This window comes from Mustela erminea, chromosome 10 (genome assembly GCF_009829155.1).
Source record: "Mustela erminea isolate mMusErm1 chromosome 10, mMusErm1.Pri, whole genome shotgun sequence".
NCBI classification, from domain to species: domain Eukaryota; kingdom Metazoa; phylum Chordata; class Mammalia; order Carnivora; family Mustelidae; genus Mustela; species Mustela erminea.
Genome location: NC_045623.1, coordinates 31,009,149 through 31,023,764, shown reverse-complemented (window position 1 = coordinate 31,023,764; position 14,616 = coordinate 31,009,149).

Here is a 14,616-nt window from a genome sequence, read left to right as displayed (position 1 = left end):
CTTCCGGCCAGCAATAACAGATGATACAAAAATCCTCACACTCAGTGCCTACCCTCTATGACCTTCCACATGCTTCTCTTACTTGCCTCCAATCTTCCAGTCCTTTTCTTTCTATATTCCTGACTTTCTATATTCCATGGGCTGCAGCCAGGGGACTGAGTATATTTTCACCTTGGATCTTTTCTCTTTCCACACCACCCCATGAGGGTGGAGAGAATTACCTCACTGGGTAGGTTTTGAAGAAGATGAGCACGCTCCTTCCTTGATTCTCTTTGAAATCTGCCCTCATGCATAGAACATACATTCTGGGCTGTTCCTCTATGCTGTGAATTTTATACAACTGTCTGTGAGTGGGTAGGGCAGTCTGTCCAGTTCTGTTGCTAAACCACGTACTCCAAACCAGCCTTTATCAGAAATCAAGGTGATATTTTGATCCCCAACTGCCCAGTTCTTGCATCTTTCTCTTACCTAGCCCCCAGCTCTAGAGACATTACTGATATTGCAACTGAAAGCCCAACAGAAAGTATCAAAGCTAGGGCTTTGGCAAGCAAATGGGCAGTGCCTCCCTACTCTAAAGTCTGTCCAGAGAGGCAGGCACTTCCCTGCGCCTAGGGAATTACAGGAATATTTAAGATCATGGTAGACACAGGGGCTGAAGAAGCTCCAGGGAGCACTACCCCTTGACAGAGATTTATGAGGGATAGTGGGGTAAGGGTGAGATGGATACAGGTGCCGTTGGGCATCTTGACTCCTCAGGTCCCTGCAGGCCCCTGTTCTAGGCGGCTGAAGTGATAAGGGCCGAGGCCAGTGTCCTGCAGCAACCCAGATTCTTTGCTCCCAATAGTTCCTTTGGATCATATTATTAAGAGAACTTTGCAAGGGTCAGAGTGATATACTTTTTCTAATTCTCATTGAAGACCAATTGTTTTTCTTTATAAGCATTTTTGTTGATTGTTACAGAAAGATTCTTTCTATCCATTCAATTCTATACAAATATTAATTGCCTACTGCTTTTGAGGTATATACTAGGCAGGAGAGAGGGAGAGAGGGAGGGAGAAAGGAAGCAGGAGAGAGAGAGAGCAAGATAAACAGTGAAGCTTCTCACATTTCTTGCCAAGTATTTCTTTAGTGACTACATGCTGGTGTCAAATAAATAACTTTTTCCTTTTCAAAGCAATGTTGAAATATTTTTGTCCAAGGTCGTGAGTTTTTAGGAAAGATGTTCACGTGTGAGTGTGGGAACCAGAGCACTTGATCTCACCTCAAAACGTAAGCAACTTGTGTTTTCGTTCTAAGTAAAAGAAAGAGAATACGTTTGATGTTCGCTCTCTTAGTTTTCCCAGGCCAACAGTTGCCCCACATCTGGCATTTTGGTGGCCACACCTGGGGTATCATAAAACTGAAAACAGATGTCTGGGCTCCTAGAAAGCAGAAGTAAGTGTCAGATCCAATCAGAGAAGAAACAGGAACATCCTAGGGGGAAGCCTGTGTTTAACCACAAGGTGCCAGATCTGATCAAGGGATGCTGCCGCCTACAAGAAGCCACAAACGAGTAGGTGGGAAAGGAGGACAGGCAGAGGAGAAATGAGATGGAGGTAAGAGATAGGAAAGCAGATATAGATCAGTCCAGTGTACTCTGGCTGGATGGGGTGTGGCCACTCTTGTTCCTCTCACCTCCCTGTACTGCCCAGTGTTTGACATCTGCTGCATACCTGCTTTCCTAGGAGGCCAAATACCATGGCAGTTAAAAGCCCCAGCTTTGGAGTCAGGGAATCTGGTGTCAAGGCTCAGCTCCATGATTTACGACCGTGTGACCAGTAATTAACTTAACAATTAATAACAGTGTTGACTTTTAGTTTCTTTATCCTTAAAATGGAGCTAATAAGGGATTCTTTCTCATAGAAAGTATAGTGATGATTATAGGAGATAATACAGAGTTCTTAGCACAGTGACTAGCACAGAGTGAGTCCCATAGAAATTAGCTAGTATTCGTAACCTGGTTCAGTAGTGCTCTCACTGAGCTCTGGACAGACCTACATGTGTGTGGAAGTGTCTTTGTTTACTTCTCACCTTCACCAAAGCCATTGTATTTTCATCTATTGAATATATTTGTCTTCTGTAAATATTAGACTTGAGTGAAGTTATGCTTTAAAAAAAGACCCCTTTAAAATCATGATCTATGGGTACCCGGCTGGCTCAGTCAGAAAAGCATGTGACTCTTGGGGCTCCTGGATGGTTCAGTTGGTTAATCATCTGCGTTTGGCTCAGGTCATGATCTCAGGGCCCTTGGATTGAGTCCCACATTGGACTCTCTGCTCAGTGGGGAGCCTGCTTCTCCCTCTCCCTCTGCCCCTCTCTCCGCTGGTGGTCTCTCACTCTCTGTCAAATAAATAAATAAAATATTTAAAAAATAATAACAGCTAAATGCATCAGGCTAGGCTGATGCATCTTTGCAAGCAAGAAAATTATTTTTTATTTATTTTCATGCAAGAGTATTCTTAATGTAGAAGATTGCAGGTGGGCTCTCTGACTGTTCTATACTTGAACAATGCTGTGAAAATCGGTCTGGGATTGTGTTTCTCCTACCTCCACATCCCTTCTCCAAAAGGTAGTGTATCAACCATCTGCACAGGGATAAAATTTACACTCGCATCATGCAGTTTTTTTTTTTTTTTAAGTATGCTGTTCTGATAGCAGGGCTTGTGACACAGGAAGGCAACAAAAGTGAACTTTATAACCTTAAAAGGGCAGGCATCTAGAGAAATAATAAATTTATTTATTTATTTGACAAGATGAAAACAAGCTTTTTCTTAAACAGAAATATGTTTTTGATTATATAGTGAGGAGTTTGGAAGTCTTAATCTAGAAACTAAGTAAATAAAATCTGGACTTGTATTTGGTCAGAAAATAGTATATACTGATAATCAAACACCACACGCACTATAAGTACAATGTTCTGGGAATTCAATCTTCCAAGCACTTAGAGCTCTTCAATTCTAAAATCTTCATTTAAAAGACCCTTACTTGCACCTGGGTGACTCAGTGGGTTAAAGCCTCTGCCTTCAGCTCAGGTCATGACCTCAGGGTCCTGGGATCGAGCCCCACGTTAGGTTCTCTGCTCAGTGGGGAGCCTGCTTCCCCCCTTCTCTCTCTGCCTGCCACTCTGCCTACCTGTAATCTCTGTCTGACAAATGAATAAATAAAATCTTTAAAAAAAAAAAAACAAGCCCCAATATGCGCAGACTACACAGTCAACTATGGGTTGGCTCTCCCATAGGCTTTGAGGTGTATTATAAGAGTCCCAGCCATTATCATCTTCCTCCTGAGTTAGTCTGAAAATTTTTTTCATATATTTTGTCTGCAGTATTGCTGGTAGACATAATACAGGTCATCTCTATTTCTGTATGTATGTATGTATGTATTTACTTACTTACTTATTTACTTATTACTAGAACTCAACGACAGTCGTCTTTTCCCTTTTCCACCACTTTGCCAGGATATACTGCATGTGGTCATGCACTTTGTAGTACAACATTAGAAATCTACAAATCTGTTTTGTGCTTTTTATATTGTTGGATACATTTACTAGGGTATTAAATATATTTAGTCTTACTAGAAAATGTTTTAAAAATCTTCAAAGCACTGAAATATAATGTTAATAAGATTAAATTGAATGTAATGTAACTATTTAAAATTTTTGAATTACTAGTAAACCATAAGTGACTTTTAGTGATAGAGAACAAACTGAGAAGTGATGGAGGGAGGTAGATGGGGGTTGGGTTAAGTGGGTGATGGGTATTAAGGAGGGCCCTTGTTATGATGAGCACTGGGTGTTGTATGTAAGTGAGGAATCACTAAATTCTACTCCTGAAGCCAGTATTACACTATATGTTAACTAAATAGAATTTAAATAAAATCTAAATAAATAAAGAACTCGGATATTTCTATTAGGCAGTTTGTATAGATGACCTTTACTTATCAAGGCCATTAAATTACCTGTGAATAAAAATCTATTTAATATTTATCATTGGGCAACTGCAATTGTAATTTACAACTTACTTTTTCAATTCATTTATTCTGGAGATAGTTGGGGGCTGATGAGCTTTTTTTCCCTTAGACCTCTCCTGGTTTGCTGCGCACCCCAGTGAACCTGGTATGTACTCAAATGCACCAAAACCATGCTCCCCACAGCATCCAACTTCTCACCCCCTCCCTTGCTGTGGTTGACCCCCTCCCTCAGTCAACCACAGTCCTCTTGGGTGTTAAAACCTTTTGTGCAGGGCAATCTGTTCCCACTCAGATTCATACTTAGATATCTATGTAATTGTGGCATATATTTTTACCAAACATTTCTTTAAACTGAATCTGGAGGAGCTGAGAAAAAGGACTCAGTGATTCACTCTTCTAGATCTTTTAGGTCAAGAGAGTACAAAGGAGATGAGAAAACATCCAATTAAATTCTGAGAGCTTGCAGATTAAAACATCATTGGCTCAAAGCCACTCAGCTGGAAGAAAAGGCTAGAACTCAGGAAGTTTTCTGCCCTCAGATGCATTGCTTATCCATAGATGTATCTAAAATCATTTAGAAATAAAGTATTTCTTAATCAGAGTTGGCTTGGTGGACATGCAACCTGTGCAGTCACTTAGGGCTCATGCCCAGAAGTGCCCCCCACTTGGTTTAATGCTCTGGTGTCTCCATCTGGAGAGGTTTAATTATTTTATCTTTGAACTTTGAACTTATATCTTATAAGTGAAGTCTGGTGGGACAACGTGGCACGGGTAGAGATAAATGTGTCCTCGACTCTTTGCTGTTGAGTTTGCACATAATTTTTTAGATTTGCCCCATGAACACAGAATTCTGGTGGAGACCCACAAAGCCTGGGAGTTCAGCGAGATGCAAAGCAAGCACCAGGTAAGCATGTTACATCTGAAACTAAGTGGGGCCCTGAGAGGCCATTTTTTCAATTCAAACCAGAACTTGCTCTGAATCAGGAAGCAAGCAATGTCATCCTAAGAAACACAAATGACTCCGAAATCCTATCCTATCCTTCCATACTCATGTCAATTACCTGTCTTAGCCAAGCACTTATGCTGAAAATGATGACAAAGAAGGAAAGAGAAAGAGAGCAACCTGTGGTTCTTTTCCTTTCACTTCTTTCTCACTTAGCAGTAAGCTGAAGATAGTGCAGATATAATGTGTGCATTGTATAAGAGAAATAAAAACAGTTGAGTTTGTTTTATACAGTGTTTCCATTGTTCTGGTAAGAACAAAATACATGCAGGAAGTCTTAGTGGCTCAGTAGGTTAGCACCTGCCTTCAGCTCAGGTCATGGTCCCTGGGTCCTGGGATTGAGCCTTGCATTGGGCTTCTTGCTCAGTGGGGAGCCTCCTTCTCCCTCTGCCTGCTGCTTTCTCTGCTTGCTTGCTTTCTCTCTCTCTCTCTCTGACAAATAAGTAAATAAAATCTTAAAAAAAATACATGCATATGTATGAACTACGATATATGAATTATGTGATTTTGGTAATTCTGCATGAGTTAAATGTTCTTGTATTTACATTTAAAACTGGTATCATGTGTGCCGGGGTGGCTCAGTCAATGAAGTGTCTGTGCGCCTTTGGCTCAGGTCAGGACTGGCTCAGGTCATGATCCCAGGACCCGGGCTCCCTGCTCAGCTGGGAGTCTGCTTCTCTCTCTCCCCATGCCCCTCCACCCGCCTCATGCTCTCTCTCTCGCTCACTCTCTCTCAAATAAATAAATAAAATCTCTTAAAAAAAATAAAACTGGCAGTGCATAATACAAAAGTGAACATTGAAATCCATGCTAATAATTTAAAATTGTATAGTTTTAAATTTTAGAATGACGTAAAATATCAAATAAACAGCATCACTGCAAGTCCAGAAAGAGACTTCAGAAGAAAGGAAAAACTTTATATTTCAGCACTTTTTAAAAACAGCTTTACTAAGGTATAGTTCATGTATCATACAATTCACCTGTTAGAAGTGTACCATTCATTGGTTTTTGATATATTCACAGGTTAAGTACAACATCACCACAGTCAATTTTAAGACATCTTCATCTCTTCAGAAAGAACACCTACCCCCTTTCCCCAGCAAATCCCTCTCCCCTGTTCAGCCCTGTGCAATCACTGGTCTCTTTTTATCTCTATAGATTTCCCTCTTCTGGATATGTCATGTGAATGGAATCATATTATATATGGCCTTTCAGTGACTGACTTCTTCCTTTACTTAGCATATTGCTTTCAAGTTTCATTCACATTGTAGCATTTATCTGTGCCTTATTCCTATTTGTGGCCAAATAATATACCGAATATGAATATACTGTTTTTTTATCCATCTGTCAGTTGATGGACATTTGTGTTGTTTGTATATATTATATTTCTTTAATATGGCTCTTACAAATAATTCTGCCACAAACACTATATTTTAGTACTTGTTATGGTACTTTTCTCCTGCTTTTGGAACAAGGGGACCCAGTATTTTCACTCCCTCCACCTTGGGCTCTGCACATTATGTAGCCAGTCCTGGTTTCCATTAACTTAATTCAAGAAATACTCACTCAATTTTACCCTGCCCAAGGTATTATAGTTGACAGTGCCTGACTTTAGGTGGTCTGCAGTGTGGTAAGCAAGCATAAATCAAGTACGTGTCATGCTTGGATCATTAATTTCAAAGGAATTACAATATTTTAAAAGTTCTTAGCACTAAAACACTTTAATATGTAGAGTACAGTCAGACCTGGACAGAGAGTTCTCATTGGAAGACTGGCTCCAACATTTGGAATCAGCGTTGATCACTTTCACAACACTACTGTCTCCCAGCGCTGTTAAGCAGAGCACCTTTTCCCTAAAATAAGCAGAAAAAGACAGACATGCTGATAAATACCAGGGAAACCTAGTTTCTGAAGCTGCCAGGTGCATTTGTCTGTGGAAGACAGGGAAGAAAGGACTTAATCTTTGGTAAAAACCATTATAGGGACTTTATTGGATTGTGTCTTTCTGTTGCAGCTAATGTTTGCCGTTAAAATAAATCATGGTTGACTTGTAAATAGTCCAAATGAAAAGAAGGCTAGGACATCAGTCTGAATTAAAAAGTACCTCTATGTTTTAAGAGTAAGAATAAGCCTGAAGACGCCTTCAAACTTTAGAAATGAGTAGAGTGGGTGGGAACTAAGGAAAGATGATCTCCAGAATACCCTTGAATAAGATTTCCAGGTTATCTGCAGTTATAGAAGTAGGGAAGGAAAAAAAATAAAACTTACAAGAAAGAAACATGTAACAAACAATCCATGCTGGGTTTTTCTGCTTTTCTAAGGGTATATATAGACTAATTCTAATGAAAAAGCATTTCATTTAAAAGGCAAAAAAGGAATTCTATTAATAAAAAAAGAAGGAAACAAATGCTGATCTCCTAATTGTTAATTCATCATCTTGTTTGTCTTGGGAGCCTCCTCTGTAATAAGAGTGGAAGGAAAAGACATAGTCATTCCTTTTCAAGAAGTCCAGACTAAAAGGAAGAAACAAATAAATCAGTATCTAAATAAGTCACAGTCTGAGCAAATGAAACATGGAAATGGGAGTAAAGTGAAACAAGAAGGAGCTTGGCACCAGTGGGATGAACACCAGAACATTTGAACTGGTCTTTGAAGGATGGAAGGAGCTCACCATGTGCACAGGGAAATGTCCATTTTCACAATGGCAACAGATTAAGGAAAAGTTTTTAAAAATGTTAAGAAAGAGTTTAGGGGCGCCTGGGTGGCTCAGTGGGTTGAGCCGCTGCCTTCGGCTCAGGTCATGATCTCAGGGTCCTGGGATCGAGTCCCGCATCGGGCTCTCTGCTCAGCAGGGAGCCTGCTTCCCTCTCTCTCTCTGCCTGCCTCTCCATCTACTTGTGATTTCTCTCTGTCAAATAAATAAATAAAATCTTTTTAAAAAAAAGAGTTTAAAAATTAAGGAAAAAAGTTAAGAAAAAGTTAAATTCTCCCAGGCTCTTGCTCCCAAGTCACTTTCCTTTGCTTGCCTGAATTTCTAAATTCATATTCTCTTATCCCAGCACAAACTCCTTGTTCTAGTTAGACCTCCATTAGTGGGGTACAGCATGGTTGCCACCTGTCACTCTCACATTTTTATCTCGTTGGACATAGAATCTTCCCCCGCATCCTCACCCAACACTAGTTTCACCTTCTTCCTATTCTCTTCCGATGCAAATTTAAAGGCTTGTCCTCTTCACATTATTTTGTTCTTATTTTGTTACGGCATTTATTTTGTACTGAAATTGTTTTACTTTTTCCTTCACTTAACTCTGAGGGTAGGATTCATAAAGGCTTTTTGCTTTTTCTATCTCCAGAAGCTAACACACACATAATAAACACTAAGTTAGTGCCTTATTAGAAGAAAGGAAGAAGAAAGGGGGACAGGGATTTATGTTTGCTCCTGATCATATTCTGTATTTTCATATCTCTGTATCTCATGCTAATCTTGAAGCTCTACTTCAGCCCTCCTCAATTAACATCTACTTGCATTTTAAGCAATTGGTTTTGTACTCTGTGTTTGTTGTCACACTCTCTCTCTCTACCTCCAAATATGCTAGTTAGCTATGATGAAGTGTTAGTCTTCTAGTCCCAAAGTCATGCTGACTTTCAGTGCAGCATGTTCAGTTATATTTGTCTGCGTGTTAGTGACCAGACACTCAGGGTATGATGAAAGTCTTGTTCTTTTGAAAAACCAAAACCCAAAATATACCCATGTCCTCATATCCCTGAAATTTGATGTTTCACAGAAGACTAGCTTTCATGCCAAGTGAAATACTCATTTTCTAAATTTTTAAAATTAATATATAATGTATTATTTGTTTCAGTGGTACAGGTCTGTGATTCATCAGTCTTACACAATTCACAACACTCATCATAGCACATACCCTCCCCAGAGTCCATCACCCAGCCACCCTATCCCTCCGAACCCCCTCCCCTCCAGCAACCCTCAGTTTGATTCCTGAGATTAAGAGTCTCTTCTGGTTTGTGTCCCTCTTTGGTTTCATCTTGTTTCATTTTTCCCTTCCTTCCCCTATGATCCTCTGTCTTATTTCTCAAATATTCATCATATTAGTGCAATCATATGATAATTGTCTTTCTCTGATTGACTTATTTTGTTTAGCATAATACCCTCTAGTTCCATCCATGTTGTTGCAAATGGAAAGATTTCAAGGGTTTTGATGGCTGCATAATATTCCATTGTATAGGGCGCCTGGGTGGCTCAGTGGGTTAAGCCGCTGCCTTCGGCTCAGGTCATGATCTCAGGGTCCTGGGATCGAGTCCCGCATCGGGCTCCCTGCTCAGCAGAGAGCCTGCTTCCCTCTCTCTCTCTCTGCCTGCCTCTCTGCCTACTTGTGATCTCTCTCTGTCAAATAAATAAATAAAATCTTTAAAAAAAAATATTCCATTGTATATATATATATATATATCACATCTTCTTTATCCATTCATCTGTTGATGGACATCTGGCTCTTTCCATAGTTTAGCTACTATTGTGGACATTGTTGATAGAAACATTCAGGTGCGCAGTGCTCCTTTGGATCACTATATTTGTATCTTTTAAGGTAAGTATCCAGTAGTGCAGTTGCTGGTTTGTAGAGCAGCTCTATTTTCACTTTCTGAGGAACCTCCGTACTGTTTTCCAGAGTGACTGCATCAGCTTGCATTCCCACCAACAGTGTAGGAGGGTTCCCCTTTCTCTGCATTCTGGCCAACACCTCTCGTGGTTAATTTTAACCATTCTGACTGGTATGAGGTGATATCCCACTGTAGTTTTGATTTGTGTGAAATATTCATTTTGATTTATCCAGATACCCTTCCCATGAAAAGTTCTAGAAAAACGCTAATGAAATCCCCAACTTTACTTATTCTGGATTATTTGAGACTCAATTTCTCTTGATGATATTTAAAAACTATATTATCAGTCTTTGTTCACTTCAATAGGCTTTTTAAAGTATAATTCTCTATTTTATAAATTATTTTTTATTGCATTTTAAGGTGGATGCTTGTTAATGAACTAGAAAGAAATGAAAATGTAAATTTTAATATTTCAGGACTGTTTCTTGCAGACAACAAACACCATCAATGTCTTCAGTCAGTTCAACAGGTATTTTGTGAAAGCAGAAGGGTATCTTAACAAAAAGTTCAAGTCAGCTCAAGCTTGATTGTCATGAACTGAAATTTTTATTATTGTTTATGTTCCTAGTACCGTAGTTATAGAACAACCCAGTACTTAATTCCAGTAACAGGACAATGCAAAATTGAGTAATACATTTACTCTACCTCCCAGAATGTCACAGATTGGTGAACGAAGTAAGCAAAATACACACAACTAATGACAATATGAACCAGACTGTGTGATTTTTTTTTTCCTTTTTTAAAACCCCAATTGTGATTATAAGCAAATGCTGACTTAATGCAGCAGTTGAGTCAGGAGTATCTTCACAAAACTAGTGACATTTGCTCTAGGACATTTGCTTAAAGAATGACTAAGACAGGGAAAGATGAAAGGAAGGACAAGGACATTCAGGCAGATTGGTAAGTAAAAAGACAGATTATTCATCTGATGTGCCTGAAATGGAAAGTGGAAGTAGGACAGGAAATGGTCAAGGTAGATCCAAGATGGGAACCCAGGGTGAGTGTGTACTTTCAGTGGAAGAAAGGAAGGATCTAAGCGATAAGCGATAGATGATAAGTAACAGTTGAAGTCTTGGAAGTGGATGAACTAGTTGAGGAAGAATAGACTGGAGAATAAAAAGGAAGAGGACTGAGGAAGGGGTGTCATGGTTACTAGTAAAGAGCTCCGCCAACAAAGAAGAACTAGCAAACATGCAGGTGAAAAATCCCTCAGAAAAGTATTGAGGTTTGCAGATTCTTACTATTTTTTTTAAAGATTTTATTTATTTATTTGACAGACAGAGATCACAAGTAGGCAGAGAGGCATACAGAGAGAAAGAAGGAAACAGGCTTGCTGCCAAGCAGAGAGCCCGACACGGGGCTCAATCCCAGGACCCTGGGATCACAACCTGAGCCAAAGGCAGAGACTTTAACCCACTGAGCCACCCAGGCGCCCCAGATTCTTACTATTTTGTTTTACTTCTTTTTTCATTAAAAAAAAATTGGTGAAATTTATTTTTTTAGGGCAGTTTTAAATTGACAAAAGACTGAATAGAAAGTACAGAGAATTTCCATATACTCCTTTCTCCCACCCCTTAGATTCCCCTGTTATAAACATCTTGCATTGGTGTGGCACATTTGTTAAAATTGATGAACCAACCTTGATACATTATTATTTACTAAAGTCCACAGTTTACATTGATTGCTAAACTCTATGGGTTTTTTTAATTGTACTTCTTGATGATCTTCACTTTAGAGATACATCTTGACAATGAGTTTATTCATCTGTTATTCTTCTTTATGGTGATATTTTATAATTAGTCTTATGTAAACATTTTTTTTTGAAATTTTCATCAGAATGGGAATTACAGATATATCCTATTCTGGCATCATATAGTTATTCTTCATTATCTCCACAATAGGTATTAGAAAAGAAAATATTCAGGGGTACCTGGGTGGCTCAGTCGTTAAGCATCTGCCTTCAGCTCAGGTCATGATCCTGGGATCGAGCCCAGCATCGGGAGCCTGCTTCTCCCTCTGCCCCTCTCCCTGGCTTGTGCGCTCTCTCTCTCGTTCTCTCTCTCTCTCCCTCTCTCTCTCTCAAAATAAATAAAAATCTTAAAAAAAAGAAAAGAAAATATTCACAAATCTAACTAGCCACACTTCTAGCATTTCCTACTTCCAATTTAAATGAACAAGGAATATCATATTTCTTTCTCCCTTTTATATGGAACTATGAATACCAAAGTGTTTATGGTGTCTATGTCTATGTGGATAGAGAATAATTTTTATTTTATTTTATGCTTTGTATTTTTCTATATTTTTCCAGAAATAGCACCAACACTTTGTAATTGGAAAGAATACGTGTTAGAGAAAATTATTGGCTGGTACAAAAACTTTCTTGCTGTTTTTGTGAAGATACTGGAGAAAAATTGAATGTGATATTTTAATGAAATTAAAATATAGGGGCTCCTGGGAGGCTCAGTGGGTTAAGCCTTTGCCTTTGGCTCAGATCATGGTCTCAGGGTCCTGGGATTGAGTCCTGCATAGGGCTCTCTGCTCAGTAGGGAGCCTGCTTCCTCCCTTCTCCCTGCCTGCCTCTCTGCCTACTTGTGATCTCTCTCTCTGTCAAATAAATAAATAAAATCCTTTAAAAAAAAGAAATATATGTTAACAACAGAAATCTTTCACAGAAGTCCTTAGAAAGAAAAGGCAGAAGGCCTTTTTAATAAAAGGCTTAATTTTAAGGCCAAAGCTAATGTCATGTCATGACTTAAAAGCACTTTACTTCCAAGTATACAAAATTCTATTAAGTTGAACAGTGAGACTATTGTCCATAAGAATACCAGATATTTTGGATGGATGGAAGCCTATAACTGGAAACTGATGGACTTTTGTGGTCTAAATGCAGTTGAGGGTTTCTACCTTTAAGAAACCGTTTCTCATGTTACAGCAATTAAAATTTTAAAATGTATAGAACAGATTGTGTTACCCTCCCTTTATTTGCACGGCTTGCTGAAAGTGAATTAATACTGTGAGAATCCTTATTCCATTCACAACTCTCATATATACTTATGGTATTTATACATCCAGAGTGTAATTGGTCACTCTTGTCACCATCTGCATGTGGATAATTTCTACCATAAGAGCTCCTGGATCCAATGTCTTGTTTTGACATTAGACACTATAGTTGATTCAAACAGAAGTAAATACCACAATAATTGGTGCTCTAAAACAAAATTCAGCCCACTAATTTTCACATTTTTGTGAAATCTAATATACTCATCCACCACACTAAGTTCACTGCATATCAAAGTGAAAGCTTGAGAATGTAAGAATGAGATCTAGGTAGAAATTACCATCATTCACTTACCAAAATATTCTCAATAAAATCAATTGAGACTACTGAATTCAATTTTAAAAAGTTAGACCTAGACTTCCCCAAATATATCAGCTATAACTACTGACTGATATCCATGGTCACCCTTCCCATTTACATTCCACTGTTTCTTTTAAATCATAATATGGTATAGCCTATTAAAATTTTTTTCAAGTATTGAAGATTCAAAAACAAAACTGAATAATTTAAAACCAGAACTTCTTGGGATTATAGAGAATCTAAGAAATATGAGCATGTAATTTGGGAAATCTTTATAGTTTATATTGTTTTAGAAATTTTAATCACAGCCAAGGTAAAATAGGTACCAACAATGAAATTGCAACTAAAATAGATTGTTTGAAAACTCATTTTAGAAAGTTTGTTAAATTGCCCCTCAATAATTGTAAAAAGAGTAAAGGGAAAGCACATGGATTACAGAAGAGAAACATTTTTAGACATAAATGACATTATCTATTTATAAGATTTATATATTTCTAAGCATCATAATTTAAGTTTTAAAAAGATTTTATTATTTAGGGGTAGTTGAAATACAATGTTATATTAACTTCAGGTGTACAACATATGGGTTCAACAATTCTATATATTATGCAAAGCTTACCATGGTAAATATAGTTACCATCTGTCACTCTACAACAATAAAATATTATTCACTGTATTACTTATGCTGTACTTTTCATCTCTGTGACTTATTTATATTACAATTGGATGTTTATATCTCTTAATCCCCTTCATATATCTTACCCATCCCCCCATACACCTTTCCTCTGGTAACTACCACTTTGTTCTCTATATTTATGAGTCTGTTTCTGTTTTTGCTTGTTGTTTGTTCTAGATTCCACATATAAATGAAATCACATGGTATTTGCTTTTCTGCATTGACTTATTTCACTTGGCATAATACCCTCTGAGACCACCCATGTTGTCAAAATGACACATCTCATTCTTTGTTATGGCTAATTAACATTCCAGTGCATGCACATGCATGCGTATGTATTTACACCACATCTTCTTTACACATTCATCTGTCAATAAACACTTAGTTTGCTTCCATATCTTGACTATTGTAAATATTGTAAATAATGTTGCAGTAAACATAAATCTTTTCGAATTAGAGTTTTCATTTTCTTTGAGTAAATATGCAGTAGTGGAATTATTAGATAATATGGTATATCTATTTCTAATTTTGGAACCTCCACACTGTTTTCCACAGTGGGTGCACCAATTTACACTTCTACCAACAATGCATGAGGGTTCTCTTTTTCCACATTCTTGTCAACACTTGTTACTTCTTGTCTTTTGTTATTAGCCATTCTTACTGGTGTGAAGTGTTATCTTGTGGCTTTGATTTGCATTTCCCTGATGATTAGCAATGTTGAGGATCTTTTCATGTATCTGTTGGTCAACTATATGTCTTCCTTGGAAACATGCCTATTCAGGTCCTCTGTCAATTTTTAATCAGATGATTTGGGTTTTCTCGGTGTTGAGTTGCATAAGTTCTTTATGTTTTGTGGATATCAACACCTTATCAGATATATCATTTGCAATTATTTTC